The 17,820-nt window shown below is 46.3% G+C and overlaps 1 long non-coding RNA gene across 5 annotated transcripts in view; it reads left to right on the top strand.

The window, feature by feature from the left end:
* Nucleotides 1–995: 995 nt before the first annotated feature.
* Nucleotides 996–17,820, top strand: part of LOC104859712 — a 32,294-nt gene continuing 15,469 nt past the window's right edge. For all 5 annotated transcript variants that reach the window (XR_779469.1, XR_779466.1, XR_779468.1 and 2 more), the window contains exon 1: nucleotides 996–1,096. This is a non-coding gene — a long non-coding RNA (uncharacterized LOC104859712). The remainder of the gene's footprint in view (nucleotides 1,097–17,820) is intronic.

Here is a 17,820-nt window from a genome sequence, read left to right as displayed (position 1 = left end):
TGAACTGCATTGGAATTTGCCTACAAAATGGATTTTTCCAAATTTCCAAATTCAATCTTTGAAATAAAAATGTAGTTGTTTTAATGTTAATTGGTAGGATATAAAGTGACATTATTCGTCATCAATAGAGATTGGTAAGCCAAAATTTTGGATGTTAGCTGTCCTAGTGTCACTGTGACAGCAGTGTTTCTATCTGTGTCACATCATAGATGATGCCCAGGGAGAAAACTCAGGGTCTGGAAAACAGGCATCGTCTAGTCAGTCGTCGCTCCCTTAGTCGGTCATCGGTCGCTCCCCAAGACAGGAGATGGTATGGATAGAAGTTAGGACTTTGATGTGAGATCTTGCTAGGTTGAAAGCTCATCTTAGCCTCAGAGCTGGGCAGCCTCAGGCAAAGTACTTAAACTGTGGACCTCCTCCCCAAACTCCTCCCCACCCTGCTTTCTCAGTAAAAGGGGAATTAAAATACAGCCCTGAAGGATTTTCATGTGGCTTCAGTGAGTTAATAGGTGAAAAATGTTTCGCATGGTATTTACCAGTAGTGCAAGGTAAGTACTCAATAACAGTGATTATTATTACATAGTTTATATATAATCTTAATGCAGACACATGCATATCTGTGTTTGGTTTTATTCTTGTTGTTTCAATCACTCTGGGGTGATCCCCAGTATCCAGATGGCCCCTCAGAATCTTTGGCCAGGAAATTGTTTCTCTGACCAGCTGACTGTGCTTCCCTGACTTGATTTCCCGCCATCCTCCCCAGCACGTGCTGGGTTGGAGAATCAATGTACAGACATGTTTGGGAAGGATATGTTGAAGAAGAAAAATATTTAATATAATGTGTTCTTATCTTTTACTAGAATTAGTAGGCATATCATAAGCTGAGGTTTCTTGTCTAGTTTATTTGCTCTATGAGTAAAGATTACCTCTCCTATGTTTGCTGTCTTCTTTTCTCCCAGCACATAGATAATCTTAATTCCTCTAATTACAGGCCTGGCCATAGAATTGGATTCAGTTGATTCTTGCCAACTAGCTACAACTTGAAAGATTCCAGCTCTAGCCTTTTCTCTGGCATCAGAGAGCTCTGCGACTTTGGGTAAGGCACTTACCTCTCTAAGCCTCCATTTCCTCCTTTGTGACAGAGGCTGGTAATATCTGTGACAAAAAAAGACTTCACTGATGATGTGGAACCAACCAAGACAACATTTATAAAGAGCTTCTTTGAAGCCATATATGGAAGCACGTGCCTGTAATTCCAGCATTCTGAGACTAAGGCAGGAGGACTGCATATTTGAGCCCAGCCTGGGCCACTTAATAAGACCCTGTCTCAACCAAACCAACAAACAAACAAATGAAAGGCACACAGTGCAAATACCCTGGGTTCATCCCCAGCATTGAAAAAAAAAATTGTTAGAAAGTATTGATTGCTATTTGGTGATAAAGAAATAGTCTTGTTAAGATGATCAAGTCTCTTGCTAGCTTCCTGGTATCCCCAGGAGGAGCCATCACCTCTGTGACATGAGGAGAGCAGGCTGATTCCTTACCTCTCCGGACCTTCTATAGTTCCATGTCGATACTGATCTCCCTTTGGAAACTGGAAAAAGCAGAGGCTTTGAGTCCAGAGCACTGGGCTCAGTCCCCTATTGCACAGTAGACCTTTTAAAAGAACTGTCCCCGAGGGCTCAGCATATGTATTTTTGAAAATAAACAGCAGTTTAGCTGAAGGGCAAATGCTTGCAATGAGATCAGCTGTAAGCGGAGCCCTGAGGTGACAGAAAATGGATCAGACTCAAGTCTGTGATTTCCAAACTGCAGTGCTCCGTTTGTGAGACTACTTTGCTCTCCTCTGTTGAATTGTTGTTGGCTGCACAGCAGTGCTTGCTGTAGGAACAGGGCTGGTGCCTTGGTCCCCACTGGGTAGGCTCTACTACTCTCTCAGGGTGCTGCTGCAGCATTTCCGAGAGGGCTGCCCCCTGGCGCCTGGCCCCTGGCCCCGCGGTGTGCAGCTGTGTCAATAGACCTTTGAAGTCCGCACATACCAGCTGACTGGCTAGAAGCCCCCCTGAGATGGTCACCGTGACCTTTATGACAGGAAGTTCAGAAAGCCATGCAGAAGCCAGCTTTGCTGACTGGGTCGGGGAGGGAAAATGACGGGTCCTTGATGAAAGCTTGGGAGAAACTCACCCAGACTCTCAGTACGAATCTAGCTATGCTGGTTACTTGCCACTCTCCTGCCCAATGGTTCCAGATCAGTACAGTGATCTGGTTTCTTTTATTCTAACCTCAATAACCGCTTGGGTAAGACTTCAGCATAGTGACCATCTGCTGGCAGTGCTGCGACAGCCAGGACTCGGTTCTGAGTCATCAAAACACGGACAGACCGTGGCCACCAGAACTTCAGTGTAATTTTTTTTTTTAATTTTAGTGTTTTACATTTTAGGCCACCGATTATCTTTTTTCAAGATTTCCTGAGAGCTTCCTAGGTGGCAGGCACTGTGCAGGTACTTGACATCAACACTAGGGCTGTCTCATTGAACTGCAAAACATCCTGAGAAATGCAGTGACCCCTCAAGTTACAACTGGCTTGACATAGGAACAACTTGGTTTACAACAGGAATTTTATTTTTAACTTACGAACAAAGTCTTGAGTTATGAGCCAGATGCTGGCTGCTTACACTTCCAGGCGATTTCAGGTACAGATTTAACCCTTAAAGAGTTCTTGAAGAAACATTACAACATCCTTTCCGGTGTGGGGTTGAGAAATCCTGGGCCATTGGCTCTCAGAGGACACTAAGAGCTGCCTGTACACAGGAGAGAGACTTTGAAGGCAGTGTAGAGGAGCCTGCGCCTTCAATTGACCAACTCGAGTTACAACCAGCCCTGAAAACAACTTGAGTTCATAAGTTAAGGGTCCTCTGTAGGATGTTCTTATCCCCATTTCTCAAAGAAGTGTTGGGAGGTTCCAGCTTGCTGAGGGTATGGTGGCCTGCAGGGAACATGGAGCCGTTTGAGGCTCTGGCCTATGTGCTTAACGCCTGAGCTGCCTCCCCCCTGCAGAGGTGCTTGTTGGGTGACATGCTAGGTAACTAGGAATTGGGGTCTCTGGTTGACCAGAACACCTTCTTTTCTTCCTGTGGCCCAAGTCCAAAGCCTTATAGTCATCTTCTCCTCATTGCCATCCTTAATCAGGATACGGACTTGGTCAAGGAGTCTTGTCCATGTGTCCCAGGTCCCCATATGCCTGCCTCTTCACCCTTACCCTCATTACCACATGTCTGGATCTTTGTCACTGGGTTTTCCCTTTCCTATCTTCTTCTCTCTGCTAGATCTGCCTCCTTTTTTTATTGTTATTGGTACATTTTAGGTATACAGTACAGTTACATTCATTACTGGGATCTTATACCTTTACATGACAGGTCTTTGTTTTCATTTTTCCCCTTGTCCCTGCCCTCCCTTCACCCCCTCCTCCCCTCCCCACTTACAAACACTTTATTTCCATTTTTTCATTTTCTCATATTTTTTTCTTGTCCCTTATTCCCTTTCCCTTACCCTTCCCATTTTCCCTACACCTTTAGCCCTTTTCTTCCTATTTTACATTGTTAATTATCCCATTAGGATCTGTGTACTATTTTAGTTTTTCACACCAGAAAAACTATTCGGTATTTGCACATGTGTGACTTATTTATTTCACTTAGGAGTATATCCTCAAAATGTATCCATTTTCCTATGAATGAATCTAATTTCTCATTCTTTATGGCTGAGTAGTATTCCATTTTATAGAAAAACCACATCTTCTTTACCCAGTTTTTAACTGATGGGCAAATGGGCTATTTCCATGTTTTAACTATTACAAACTGTGCTCCTATAAACATAGGTGCGCATATGTCACTGTGATATAATTCTTTTAATTCTTTTGGAAAGATACCCAGCAGAGCTATGGCTGGGTCAAATGGAACCTCTAGTCCCAGCTCTTTGAGGTATCTCCATATTGATATTCATAGTAGTTGCACCAGTCTGCACTCCCACCAACAATGGAGAAGGGTTCCTTTCTCCCCACAACCCCACCAACATTTGTTATTGTGTGATTTCTTGATAGCAGCCATTCTTTGTGGGGTGAGGTGGAATCTCAGTGTTGTTTTCACCTGCATCTCTCAAATGACCAGTGATGTGGAACAGTTTTTCATATATTTACTTGCTGCTTTTACTTTGAGAAATGTCTGTTCATTTCAGATGCCCATTTTTGAATTAGGTCTTTATATTTGGGGGGCTGATTGTTTCGAGTTCTTTACATTTTCTAGATAAGAGTCCTTTGTCTGAGGAGCAGCTGGTAAAAAATTTTTTCCCACATTTTAGGTTGTCTCTTAGTTCCGTTGATGGTTTCTTTTGCAGTGCAGAAGCTTTTTAATAAGATGAGATCCCAGTTGTTGATTCTATCTGCTAGTTCCCATGCTACTGAGGATTTGTTCATAAAGTCTTTTCCTATGCCAATGTCTTCCAGAGTTCTGCCTAACTTATCTTCCAGCAAGTTTAGTGTTTCTGTTTTAATATTTAGATGTTTAATCCACTTGGATTTTAATTTAGTGCATGGTGACAGATAAGGGTAGATCTGCCTCCTTTTAATGCTACGTTGTCCTGCAGCATCCCAGGGACTGTAGGGCTCATGGGATAAAGTCAGAACTCAGGGGTTGACCTTAAGAACCTTCCCCTTAGGCTGTCCTTGGAGTTCCTATCCAGGCTGGCCCGTCACTCCCTGCAGTAAGTGAAGGTTGCTCTGTACCTTCTGACCTCAACGTCTTTCCTATGCGGCATCTTCTTCTTCCCCACCCCTTTCAAAATCTTATCCCATCTGACATAGACCCTGTCATAGCCCAGCTTCAGTGAAGTTTCCTCCAGTTGCTTGCAAGAATGATCCCTCCTCAAGGATTTGGTAATCTTTAACCAGTACATCTCACAGGCTGCTTCACTGTAATTTGTGAGGGAACATGTTTCCCCAAATCCCAGTGGGAGATGATGGGGTGTGTGTATGTGTGTGTGTGTGTGTGTGTGTGTGTGTGTGTGTGTGTGTCCTCTGTTATGGTCATCGGTGTAGTGCACCAAACACAGAATAGATGTTTACTCTTTGGAATGTTTGAACTAATGAGCAGAGGAAACCAAATAGCAAGAAACAAGCCACCTGTAGCGTGTTCACTCCATGCCAGGCAGTATTCTGTGTGTCTTAAAATCATTCCTGAAAGCCTCGCAGCAACCCAAGAAGTAGGTGACAGAGATGAGGAGTCCAGGACACAGCTAGTCGAGGCAACTTGTCAAGGAATTAATGATGGACCCGGGCTTCACATCTGAGCAGCCCGCCTCTAGAGTCTGTGCTCCCTGGGAACTGTCTTTCCAAGACTCTTTTACCTCTGCGGAGAAGGTCCTGGCTAATAACAGGTGTGTCCTTGTATAAGAGCTACTGTGTGGACTTCTAGATTTAGCAACGTGGACTGGGAAATCCGAGATACTGGGATGAATGGGCAAGATTCAGTAGCTGGTTGGATGCACAGAACAAGAATAAAGACAGGGGGGCAAGGACCATAAAGTTTTGAACTTGGATAACAAGGAGAGGATGGAGGTGTGGCAGAGATGTGCTTCCGCAACAGGCACCAGGCAGACTATGGGGCCAGCTTCCAAGTGCTTCTTTGGCTGCTGTTGCCTGGATGACGGGAGCTGTGTAAAAATGAGATACGTTTTCCGTGCTCTGTAAAACACAGTAACTTTATTTTGTAATAGACTGTGGGCCTGGGACTCCTATAACGTCCCACCTTTGGCATGAGCTGATTACTTGGTTAATAATCCTAACCAGCCCCACTCATGCATGCTGTGTTTACCACTCCTGTTTTATAATTAACTTTTATATTTTCCTTAACTTTACAACTCAGTCTGCACACCACAGCGTCTACAAACCCATATTTATCTAATTTAGCGAATATCTGCATGCACTGCAATTAGGCGCGCGTGTTGCGTGATCACCGTCCTTTGCTAATTGCATGATTCCTTTTGAGTTTAATCATCAGATGGCATCGATTATTTTTAAATGTGTACGTGGTTTGCTGCTGGCTATGAGCTGCATGTGGAATCTCAGGTTGAGGCACCTGCGGTCATAGGAACAAAGACCTCCGAGAGCCCAGGCAAGGGAGGAACTCTCCCTCATGTACAGGTGAAGGAACACCCAAGGACACTAAGAGACCTGCTATTCCAACAGCTCATTATTAACAGTTCTTGACGATGTGACAGGATGGACACATCTGCAAAGAATATCACCCAGACCATGCCAGTGTGGAAATTCCATGCATAATTCAAGCCATCCTGACAATTAGCATGGAACGTAAGTCTGGACAAGATTAGCCTGGGCCTAAAAGAAATCAGGTGGCAGGCAAGGAAGGCTATTAGGATATTCTGAAATTATAACCTTAGCACTTGTTTTTCAGCTTCAGGCTGCTTATTGGCAGCAGATGTGCCACTAGAGGATGGCTGGCATCATTCTTTTCTCTTCCTTCTGCCTCTTTTTGTGAAATGTTATGTTTCCCCATAAAGCTAGATTAGAACAGAGCAGAAAGTTGATTCAGGAATTAGGGATTAAAATGGAAAGAAGGAGGATATTTGACCTAGCAGAGAACTCAAATATCTTCTAGTTTACTCCTTCAAAAAAACAAATTTCCTCCACTGTAAAGCCCGGAGTAGGGTATGTGAAGTGACAAGTTGCTTGGTGCAAACCTGAGACTCCTGTGTTCTCACTGCAGTGCTCTGCTAATGGAGAGACTGGAGCCCGGCGCTCCCTTCCTGTTCTCAATTCCATGCAGGATTCAACACCTTTTCATAGGTCCTTGGAGTCGCCGCCTGAAGCCGGTGGTATAGGGAGGCAGCTGGTGGGACTTTGGTTGAGGCTGAGATGCAAGGGCCCAGCAAAGGGGGGATCCGCAAAGACGGACTTGGGAGAATGCAGTGGAGCCCAACACGGCTTGGCCCATGGCGGGAACACGAGTGGTCCTGGCTGTGAGTACATGGATACAACACGGCGATGGAGATGACGCCATGAAGTCAGAAAGAGGAGCGCAGGCTGGCTGTTGGCACCTGCAACAGCCTGGAAGCAGAAGAAAGCACGAGAGGCGCCCACAGTGGTTTTCATCTGCCAGGAAGGAAGACCTGGTTGCCAATATGGAAGTACTAAGCATCACCAGGTCCGGAGAACATAGCCCTGTGGTGTGCTTTGGGAGAAATCTGATGATCCAGAACCTTCCTTCGGATGCCAGGGGACTGTAGCAGCCAGGACCTGCCTCTGCCGTGACCTCTGCCACCCCCATGAGATTCCCTTATCTCCTGACTCCAACTAAGGGGGGAACAGCAGGTGGTCAGCCAGTGCCACTGCGGTGAGTAAATGCTCAGTGAATGTCCTGCAGGAATGCTCAGCTTTTACAAAGTCTGCTGGGTGAAATAATATATGGAATAGATTTAGTAAAAATATTCTAATAGCCTACCTAAGTGACGAAAGCAATACGACTGAATTCATCTAGTGCAAATGCAATGCAAAGCCTACATGTAGTTTAAAAATCAATTACCCAGCAAAAAGCGGATGTCACTTAGTGTTTAAGGAAGCCACTAGGGGTAGTGTGAGTGGGCCATAGGCTCAGTGTGGAAGAAGTAATATTTTTCTTTTTTGCAGTACTGAAGGTTGGACATGGTAGGCAAGCACACTACTACCGAGCTACCCCTAGTCCTTTACTGATTTATTAAGTTGCTCAAGCTGCTCTTGAACTTGGGAACCTCCATCTCAGCCTCTTGAGTAGCTAGGATGCCAGGTGTGCGCCGTGACACCTGGCTGAAATGCCACTCTACACGTAGCTGCCGAAGCAGGGTTGGATTCCTTAAGTCGAAGCCAGACCCGGATGAAAGCACGCAACACTCCCTAGCATGCTGAGCCTCAGGTGAGAGCCTGCTGTTCCCTTGGGGTTTTATTCTGCGCTGCAGCTTACCCTGGGTCCAGAGCTTTGGTGTACAAAGCATTTTCCCACGCATTGCCTGGTTACCTCGTCCTAATGAAATAGTTTTCACGTCACGCTCAAGGTCACCCAGCCAGGGAGCCACTCAGCCCAGCCTCTGAACGCTGGCTCCACACTTCCCACCCTGTCCTGCCGCCTTCATGCAGTCCACAGCACCCAATGGCAGTGCCTAAAAGCGAGGCCGATGTGACGCTTGTCAAACGCTGTCAGCAGTGGACATGCTCAGATGCACGCCTAGCCTCCGCCAGCTTGACAGCGACAGCTCTGAAACCACTCGTGCAGACTCGCTAGGGTTGGGGTGTGGCCGCGCCTGCTCACACCCGCGAGCACCCCATCTTCTTTCAGAACTGACAACAGCAGGGAGCATCACTTCCCTTCTGCACCGGCCCGGAAAGGACAAGTTTCCGTGCTGACCTCCTCTGATCCTTTGGGGCATGTTACAGGGGAAAAGGAAGGAGAGAAGAGCTGATGTTTTGCAGGTGCCCGATACGTCCCTGGCTCCAGATCTGAACACTCCCTATCACAGGACCTCTCTGTAGGTGCCTTGGTCACCTGCTCCTGTAGACCCTGAACTCCGGGTGGCGCGATATTCTTCATATTCGAATGGTCTGTACCAGCGGTCATCTTATCCATCTTCCGAGAAAGCTTCGGAGGTGGGAAGGGCAGGGATTTTCCCCTTATTTCATAGTGAAGCACAAGAACATACATTCAAGCCAGGTGTGATACCACACCCTATAATCTCAGCGGTCTGGGAGGCTGAGGCAGGAGAATGGCAAGTTCTTTCCAGCCTGGGCAGCTATGCAACTTAGCAAGAGTGTCTCAAAATTTAAAAAAGAATAAATTAGAAAAAAAGAGGGGGTTGGGCATGTAGCTTTCAGTCTGGCAAAGGCTGTGGATTCAATCCACAGTCCTGCGAAACAAAACAAATGCCTAGCCGTCTTTTTATTCATTCATCAAATATTTATTATGATATTTGTATGTTCTAGAAACTTTACAATGCACCGAAGAGGCAAAACTTTCTGGAAATCGCTTGGGGGAGAAATGTGCAAACTTACAGGAAAAGAGATACCACGGAGCTTTTAAACAGGAAAGCCACCGGTTCAGACGATGCGGGCGTCATGGCACGATGTGGCCAGTAGGTGGTGCTCGGGGTCCCGGGAGCCTCAAGAGCCCTTGGAAGCCAAGCTTTCATTTCATATTCATTGCTGTGCTTAAAATCATATTGAAAGGCTGTATTCAATTTGATTTTAATTCCATTTATTTGCCGTTAATTGTACCATGCTCTTCTAAAAATGGCCAAATTAAATCTAGCTGTGTCACGGCTTCCTGGGTAAGTGAAAGACACGGCCAGGAAATTAGAGTCCTAAATACGTTAGCACCTCCGGTGATTGGCATTAGGCTCGGGATTCCTTGCTGGGGAAATGGGCAGGAAAAGTTAACGCTGTTGTGAAAAGCCCAGAAGGGTACACACTGAAGCGTTAATTGTGGTATCTCTGGGTGGTAGAAAGAAATACAGATGATTTTTTAAAATTATTTGTCTATTTAGGCACGGAGAGGGAGCATGTTTCACTTTGCTTGTCTGAAGTGTTTCATCGAAGTATAATCTACCAATGGAAACATACGCAAATCTCCCAGCCCAGAAATTCCTTATGTATTTATACGCAGGGGTGACCATCAAGACCTAGAAAATAACTTAAAGCCCCAGAAAGTTCCCTCGTGGCCCTTCCCAAAGACCCCTCACTCCCAGGAACCAGTGTTCTGACTTTTGTCACTACAGAGGAGTGGTGACTATTTCGAACTTCTTCTATATGGAATCACACAGGATGTTCTCTTTTGGGTCTCAACTCTGGCTCAATATTTTTACTCAATGTATTGTGTGCAAATACATAAAAACTTATCCAGCAAATACAGAACATCTCAAGCCATCCTGTTATGGTGTGTGTGAAGTAGAATCTGTTCTTTTTCAGTGGTGTGTAGTATTCTACCACGTGGCTCTAATGAATTTATATAATTTTACAGTCAGAGAAAAAAATACTGAAAATGATTAAATGTGTGGAAATTGTGTTGTTGCTGGAGGCAAGGAGACATTTCAACAGCAAAATAGTCCTCTGGGGACACGGACCTCTACACCTGTGCTGGGATTGGCTTAGGCTCAGAAGTGCAGTGTCTTTGAGAAAGGAGTTTGAAGAGCCACGAAGGTTCAGGCACAGAACTCAAGAGAAGAGTTTAGGTAGTTGCTCCACCCTACACGGGGCCACTTCCAACTCTGGCTGGTGTGCACCTTTGGGGCAAGTAATTGAAGTTCTTTGTTCTCACAGAGCCCAAGCTTTCTTAGCTATAAAATAGGGAAGGTTTTCAGAATTAGGGGGAAAAAGAATAAAAAGCCAAGATACCCAGTTAAATCTGAATTCCAGATAAGCCGTGAATGCACGGCTTAGCATGAGCGTGCCCTGGGTGCTGCGGTGTACTTATGCTGCAGAATTCCTCATTGTGTATTTGCAGTTCTAACGTAATGACGTTTACCTGACCCCTTGAAAACAGCTATGACCCCTGCTCACGTGCTAACACAGCTATTACGAGAGTGTTTATAGGCAGCAAAGTATGTGACACGAAAGAAAACAGAGGTCCAGGAAGGAGGACCACTGGGTTTGGAGCAGGACCTTGGGAGGCCTGCAGCACAGGACCCTTCCCTTGCTGCCCACTGCCAGCCCGATGCTGACTGTGGAAGAGACATTTACCTGGCCCCGGTTGAGCCGCTGAGTGGTTGTGGCTCCCAGCGTTCACTTACCTGCATCCGACCTTAGCTACCTCGTGGACTCACTGTACCGCGTTTGTCCTCCTGCACTCATGCAGTGAGTCCCACTAGAAGTGTAACTCTGCCCCAGGCACTAATGAGACTGGAGAGGAGGACCCGGTGCTCCTCACCAGGTAATTTCACTGTTTCCTATGGTGCCTGCTTCCTATGGCCATGCACCCACCCACACTCACATCAGATATCCCAGGGCTATTGTGGGAGGCATTGGCTTTGGTTGTGGATCCCCCCGCAGATGATCCGGCCCCTCTGCAGCTGTCCTCAATCAGGGCCACATGCAGTTCCTCTCCTGCCATGACCAAGCCAAGTCTGACACTGCTCATGCGTCCTCCTGCCCTTTGCTTCCGTTTTAGCAACCTCCCCACACCTTAGTGGGTTTTCCATCCGCTGTTCCCCCTATGCTGCAGCCTATAAGACTGTACTGAGGATTGCACCTGAAGTCTCACATGTGCTAGGCTGGTGCTTTGCCACTGAGCCACATCCTCAGCCCTTTTTAAAAATTCTATTTTGAAACAGGGCTTGCTGTATTGCCAAGCTGCCTTCAAACTCGAGATCCTTCCGTCTGAGCCTCTCAAGTAGCTCATATTGCAGGTGTGTGCCACCCTGCCTGGAATGGTTGGCATATTCTTGCCTATTCATCTTTCTGGCATAGAATGGGCTGAGTCGGTACACTAAGAGCTGGTAATCCAAAGGCTTCCGGCACAGAAAGAGACCAACATCCGGGGCACTGGCAGCCAGAGAACAATGGAAAGCAGTGGAGAGTTGATAGGGGTCCCAGTAGCTTTTAGATCTGGGAAGCAAGAAGGCTGCCTCACCCCAAGAGCTGATAGCCACTGCTATTCAAAGCCCGGAGCCCTTTGTGGTTTTCACCCAAAGTGGATAAAAGAACACTGAGCCGGAGGGTAAGGTTAAGAAGGGCTTGGTGAGCTGGGTTTCAGCCCTCCTGGGCTGTATTTGGATTTGTATTATGAGAGGGAGGAGAGAAGGTAAACAAATGAACAAATGAAAAGATCCTGTGGAGAAGTAGTAAGTGCTAGGATGGAAATAAGTAGGGTGTGGCGCCAGAGTCTCAGTGGCACCATCTAACCGAGAGGCTGGGAAGGGCCACTCCAAGAAGCTGACCCCAGGTCTGGTAAGGAGTCCACCCACGAGAAGCCCAGGAAATAACTGACCTTCTGGGCAGAGGAAAAGCAGGTTTGCTTGCCTGAAAACGACAGGTGAGAAAAATCCAGCTGCATCGTCTAAGGGGTCCAGTGAAGAAGAGTTTGATTTATGAAATTTTCAAGCTTCTACAAGTGAAACGGATGACAGGATTCTCTCATGGACCCTTAAGTCCAGTCCCCAGATAACCAGGAAACTTGGATGATTGGAACCTTTGAGTTCAGTGCAGAGCTACACAGCATCGCCGGAGGCCCCCACCCTGCGGAGAGGAGGTCAGTGAAAAATACTGAGGCTTCCGGACACTTGGCTGCTGCTGTGACATCGGAACAGATAATTATTCTTCAGTGTGTCATCCATCCCCCGTTTCATTTCACTATCATGAATCTTGATGTGTTGGTCTGATTTCCTCTGGCTGGGACCAAATGCCTGACAACCACAAATGAAAGCTCACAGTTTCAGAGGTTTCAGTCCGGGGCTGGCTGGCCCCAAGGCAGAAGCAACGTAGGAGAATGAAGCTTCTTAGTTTATGGCTGCTGGGAGCCAGAGCCTGGGGACAGCACCCACAAGGTGTGTACCATCCGAAGGCACGTCCCACCCCCAGTGCACATGCGCTGAACATTATTGGGTTAATCCACCAGAGAGTATGGTGGCCCCTTGAGCCAATCCTTTCCCAGAAGTCTCTCCTTCTAGCCAAGCTGTCAATCATGATAAACCGTCTCAACTGGGAAGGGAAACACCCCGACTGTTCCTTCAGACAGTTTGAAGAGAATTAGTGCACTGCAGTGGTTTTAGAGTGTGAAGAAGCTGGGATGTACGGCAGCTCAATCTCTGACTTGCTAGTCAACCCTATAAATTACATAATCTCTCTGTGCTTTGGTTCCTTCTTTAAAATAGGCATGGTAATGCCCACAGTAAGGCTTTGAGCTTTCAATGCAGAAATCTGTATAAAGCCCCCAACACAGTGGGTGGTGAAAAAATATAATTGTTGCTATTATTCATTCAGTCCAGTGTATTTATTGAGTTCCTCCTGGGCTCTGGGTCCTCTTTTAGGAAAGGGGAAATACAACCGAACCATAAAACTTCACCTTCTTGTTTGCACAGAGAAGAGATAATGTGAAATGAACAAGCAAAATAACTGATATATCAGAAGGTGGTAATTGCTGTGGCAACAGAAGTGGGAGAGTTTGGGGATGGTGGAGAAGGCTTCCTGGAGCAGAGAGAAAAGAAGTAAGGGAGGGAGCCAGCCAATCAAACCTCTAGAGAGTCTCCTTGGCAGGGAAGATAGCAAGTCCAAAGGCCCTGCAGTAGGACATACTTGCATGGCACGTTCAAGGGAGCAGGAAGGAGGTCACCAAGGAGATCCCTGACAGATGCAAGTTGGAGGAGAAGAAGGCAGGAGACAAGTTAGAACAGGGCAAAACCCTCAGCAGGCACTTGAGAAGGTGGTCTTAGAGGCCAGCAGGGCCTCGAGTCTGAAGGTGGTTTTGTGGTCCTTCCCAGCTCCGAATCTGATTTCGAAGGCCTGATTTGTGCCCAAAGTTCTTTCCATGTTAGTAGGCAAAGTGAGCTCTTTCCTTATTAGGAGCAAAAACACAAAATGAAGAGGCAACAGAAATTCTAGTCCTGTTTGCCACTGGCTGATTTCTTGGGCTTTAACCTCCTCACCGCTTGGGATCTCATTGTCTTCAACCTGTTCAAAACAGAGCCTGATACCTCGGCCTCAGGGCGCACTCTTCCATCTCTTCCTTAGGCTCCCCGGTGCCCATGCAGCCCCCCGTCTGGAAGGTCCCATCTACCCAGGAGATTGCACCTCGAGAGGTTGAGGTTCTTGTCTGAGCTCCCATAACTACTGAGAGACAGACACTCCGGCCCCAGGCCAGTATGCTTCTGCCACACCATGGGTGCCTTTTATAGAATGCAAGAGAATTGGTTTGGAGAACTTTCTAGCCCCTTCCAGCTGGATGTCTGTGTGTATTGAAGAAGAGGGGTGGGTTAGGGAAGCTCATTTACTAGTAGGTGCATCTTCACGGTTGGTTAGATGTATAAATTCATTCCGAGGCGGCTGCTGGAAGCTTTATCTCCCCTGAATGTCACCTCCTCCTTGGCCCCGTCCAGTGAATGACTGCATCCACGGCCTCGTTTTCTGGCGGGAGATTCTTTGGCCTGTTGATGTGAACAGAATAGAAACATGCCTTTTCCTCTTTTCTCCTTTTTGGCTTCCTTTCTGAGGCTGCAGTAAAGGAGTCTCGCTTGGATTGTCCTGCACTGTGAACAGTAACTGGCTGTGGGATGAACTCCCTCCTCAGCCTGGCCCTGAGAGGAGAATTAAGCCCCAGCCTCCCCTTCCCCCTCTGACGCCTCAAGCTCGCAGTAGCTCCCACAGCATTCTTGTGACCTCATCCCTACCCTGGGGTAAGGTCAAGCATGACTTTCTCCCAGTTACCTTTTGGGCTGGGGTAATAAGTGTGGTTTTAGACTTGCTTTTCCTCGAAGTTGTGGCTATTTGGTCATTGCAAGGCTCCTGATCCTGAGCTTGTAGAACCTGGAATGAACTTGATTTACTCAGGTCACAGCCATGCCAAGTGGCAGCTCTAGGAATCTGCGACTGTCACCTTAGCCCACGTGGAGCCTTGACCTACCAGGGGAGAACGGAATAGGTAAGGTTTCCATGATCCTCTGCATGTCCTGTTTTTGTCACTGTTGCTGTAGTCATGAACAAGACATTAATGGTATGAGTGTGTGTGTGTGTGTGTGTGTGTGTGTGTGTGTGAGCATATGTGTGAGCCCATGTGCAGATGCCAAAATAAACACATCCACGGGTGAATAAGACTCAGAACCCATATGTACCATTTAGCTAGTGGCCTTCTACTCATTTTTGCCATCCTGGGTAAAGATACCTCCTCCCTAAAGACTCTCCTGACGTACACTGCTGCTTGGACTCTGTCCTGGTACTGCTACTCGTGTAGGCCTTGACTGTGACTCTTAACATTCTACGTTGTAATACAAATCCATACGGGTTTGTTTCTCACCTTGAGATCAGAGACCAAATATTAGTTGTCTCAATTTTCTCAGCATTAGGAAGAAGGCCTAGCACAGTAGGAGATTAATAAATATTTGTGGAATTAATGACATGGTAGGCAGTTGCTTTCTGTGTGCCCAGCCCCTGCCTGGACCAACTTGTTTCCAGTCTGATAAGCAGATTTTAGTTGACCACTGGTACCCTTGGTACCCTGAGGCTAGATAGCTGCCTAGGCACTTAGCTCACTGGCAGAACACTTGCCTAGCATGCATGAGGCTCTGGGTTCTATCCCAAGTACCCCAAAGGAGAAAAAAAGGTAAAGAAAGTATGGAAGGTAGACAGCAGACCAGTGGGCTAAAAGCTCATCTCGGCCACCTGGGCAGAGCAGGTATATAGGTAGACAGTGCTGGGGTAAGGTCCAGACTAAGAAGGATGGGGAGCAGGACCTCAGGGGACAGAAAGTAGGTCCAAGGGTGGAGATGCCCTTGGCAGAGCCAGGTAGCCCGCGTGTCTGATCTGAGGTGGAGCCAGCTTATGTGGCTTCTTGTAGGAACACTGGTATACAAGGGCTGGCCAGTTGACCTGCCTAGGCTTGAAAGGTCCATTTCCTGGCAGTAACAGTGGCAGCAATAACATGCAAAGATAAAAAGTAATATCCTCTCTTTTATCTCGCCTGTATTCATCACCCAGATGGCAGACTCACTGACCCCTTGCCAGGACCAGCTGCTGTGTGCCTTACTTATAGCCAGCAAGGCTCTACCTCTGTAGTGGTAATGTTTCTTCAGCTAAACAGATGGTTATGCTGGGGATTTAGCTCAGAGGCACCATGCCTATCTCCTAAACACAAGGTCCCGAGTTCAATCCCTGCTCGCAGCACCCCCCCAAAAAAACAGATGATTATGCAAATAGAACAATTGCTCCGTTATCAGTGCTAGGAACACTGCTTGGCATGTAGCAGATGCTCAGTTAAGATTTTTGAATGGTAGATTAATATGGAGGTTAGTCTGTTTCCCTGTTTAATAAACCAGGACATGGCCCAGGAAAAAATGACTTGGGAAGTCTGGTTCGGCACGCTTTCCCTCGTGAGACCAGATGGCTCCGGAATGAAGCTGGAACTCTGGAATTTCACAGACTGGTAAATTTCTAATCTAAAAATACCCAAAGTATTGGGGGAAAGAGGTGAAAAGTTGCCAGCTTCTAATTTTCCCGAGTAGAAAGATCGAGAAAGATATTACCAACAGCGGATACCTCACAGAGGACACTTTTAACATTTTGGTTGTGTGAAGGATGGTGCCTGAATTTTTAAAAAATTGGGTATGTTTGGGATTTATGGAAAAGCCGCTACATTGCTGTTGTGTTTCTTATTGACAGATAATCATTATACATCTTTATGGGATGCAGTATGATATTTAGGTTCATGTCTACTCTGTGTGCTGGTCTCAACCATTTATTATGTTTTTGTCATGAGATTATTCAAAAATCCTTGTTTCTAGCTATGTTGAATTATATGATATAGTATTAAAACACCAGTACTTATTCCTTCTGGGTCAGTTGGCTGATTTATGTCAAAGCACCAAACTCCCCTCCACCCAACCCTCTTTTTTCCCAGCCTTCGGTGCCTACTGGTCTTCTGCTTACTAATTCTATGCGCTCAGCTGTTTAAGATTCTACATATGAATGAAGTCATTCAGTATTGATCTTTGTGTGCCTGGCTTATGTAACATTTCCAGGTCCGCCTAGGTTGCTACAGCTGACAAGATTCGGTCCTCCTTCTCATGGCCAAATAGCATTCCACTTGTGGATATGTATCAGGTTTTCTTTACCCGTACAACTTCCCATGATCACCGCTGTGGATTCTGCATCTTGACTCCTGGGAGATACTGTAGCGATAAATGTGAGAGGACTGGTTTCTCTTTGATACACTGGTTTCATTTCGGTATAGATGCAGTGGTGGTGGGACTGTTGTGCAGATCTATTTTGTAGAGTTTGAGGAACCTCTGTACTGTTTTTCATAATAGCTATCCTAATTCACATTCTGCCAGCAGGGTATAAATGTCTCCCCTTCTCCACATCATCGCCAGCATTTTTCTCTTTCTTTTCTTTTCTTTTTTTTTTGGTCTTTTTGCACGGAGCCATTCTAACTGCAGTGAGAGGATAGCTCGTGCTTCTGATTTGAGACAGCCTTCCTGATCAGTGACCAACAGTAGGGTGAGGGTCAAATGTGCATTGGGATCCTCTGCCGAGAGGACTCAGTCTTTCAGTTTCTTGCCTATTTCTCTTCTTAGTTCTCTGCAGTGCTTCACTTTCCTGCCTCTTAAATATGGACACACACACACACACACACACACACACACACACACACACAGGCACATTTCAAAGCTTCCAACAGAAGAAAGCGCACTGCGTATCAGAGTTAGATCTCAGGTGGAGAAGAAAGGCGATCTCTCCTCTTCCCAGGGCCACACCCCTTACCCCAAAAAGAAAAGGAAGAGAAAGGAGGAGGAGTGGGATATATAGGGAGAATTTTCCCCCTTCCTACAAGCCTTTATTATATCCATTCAGAATGAAAAAGATAATTTTAAACTCTCAGTATTCATGTATGACTCCTATTAATCACATGTTAATAACCTTCCCAATTATTAAATTATAGAGGCACGCATTCCCTCAGCCAAACAGAATAATTATTTACTAAAATGAATTAACATATAGAAAGGCCTCCATTCTATGGAGGCTGAAACTTAGCATAATGAGTTTACGAGGCTTAAAAGAAGCGCAGACAGGCTTTTTTTGGGGGG

Source organism: Fukomys damarensis, unplaced genomic scaffold (genome assembly GCF_012274545.1).
Source record: "Fukomys damarensis isolate Sample0158 unplaced genomic scaffold, DMR_v1.0_HiC HiC_scaffold_16, whole genome shotgun sequence".
NCBI classification, from domain to species: domain Eukaryota; kingdom Metazoa; phylum Chordata; class Mammalia; order Rodentia; family Bathyergidae; genus Fukomys; species Fukomys damarensis.
Note: the sequence above shows the minus strand (reverse complement) of the source record. Positions and strands in the feature narration are given on the sequence as shown.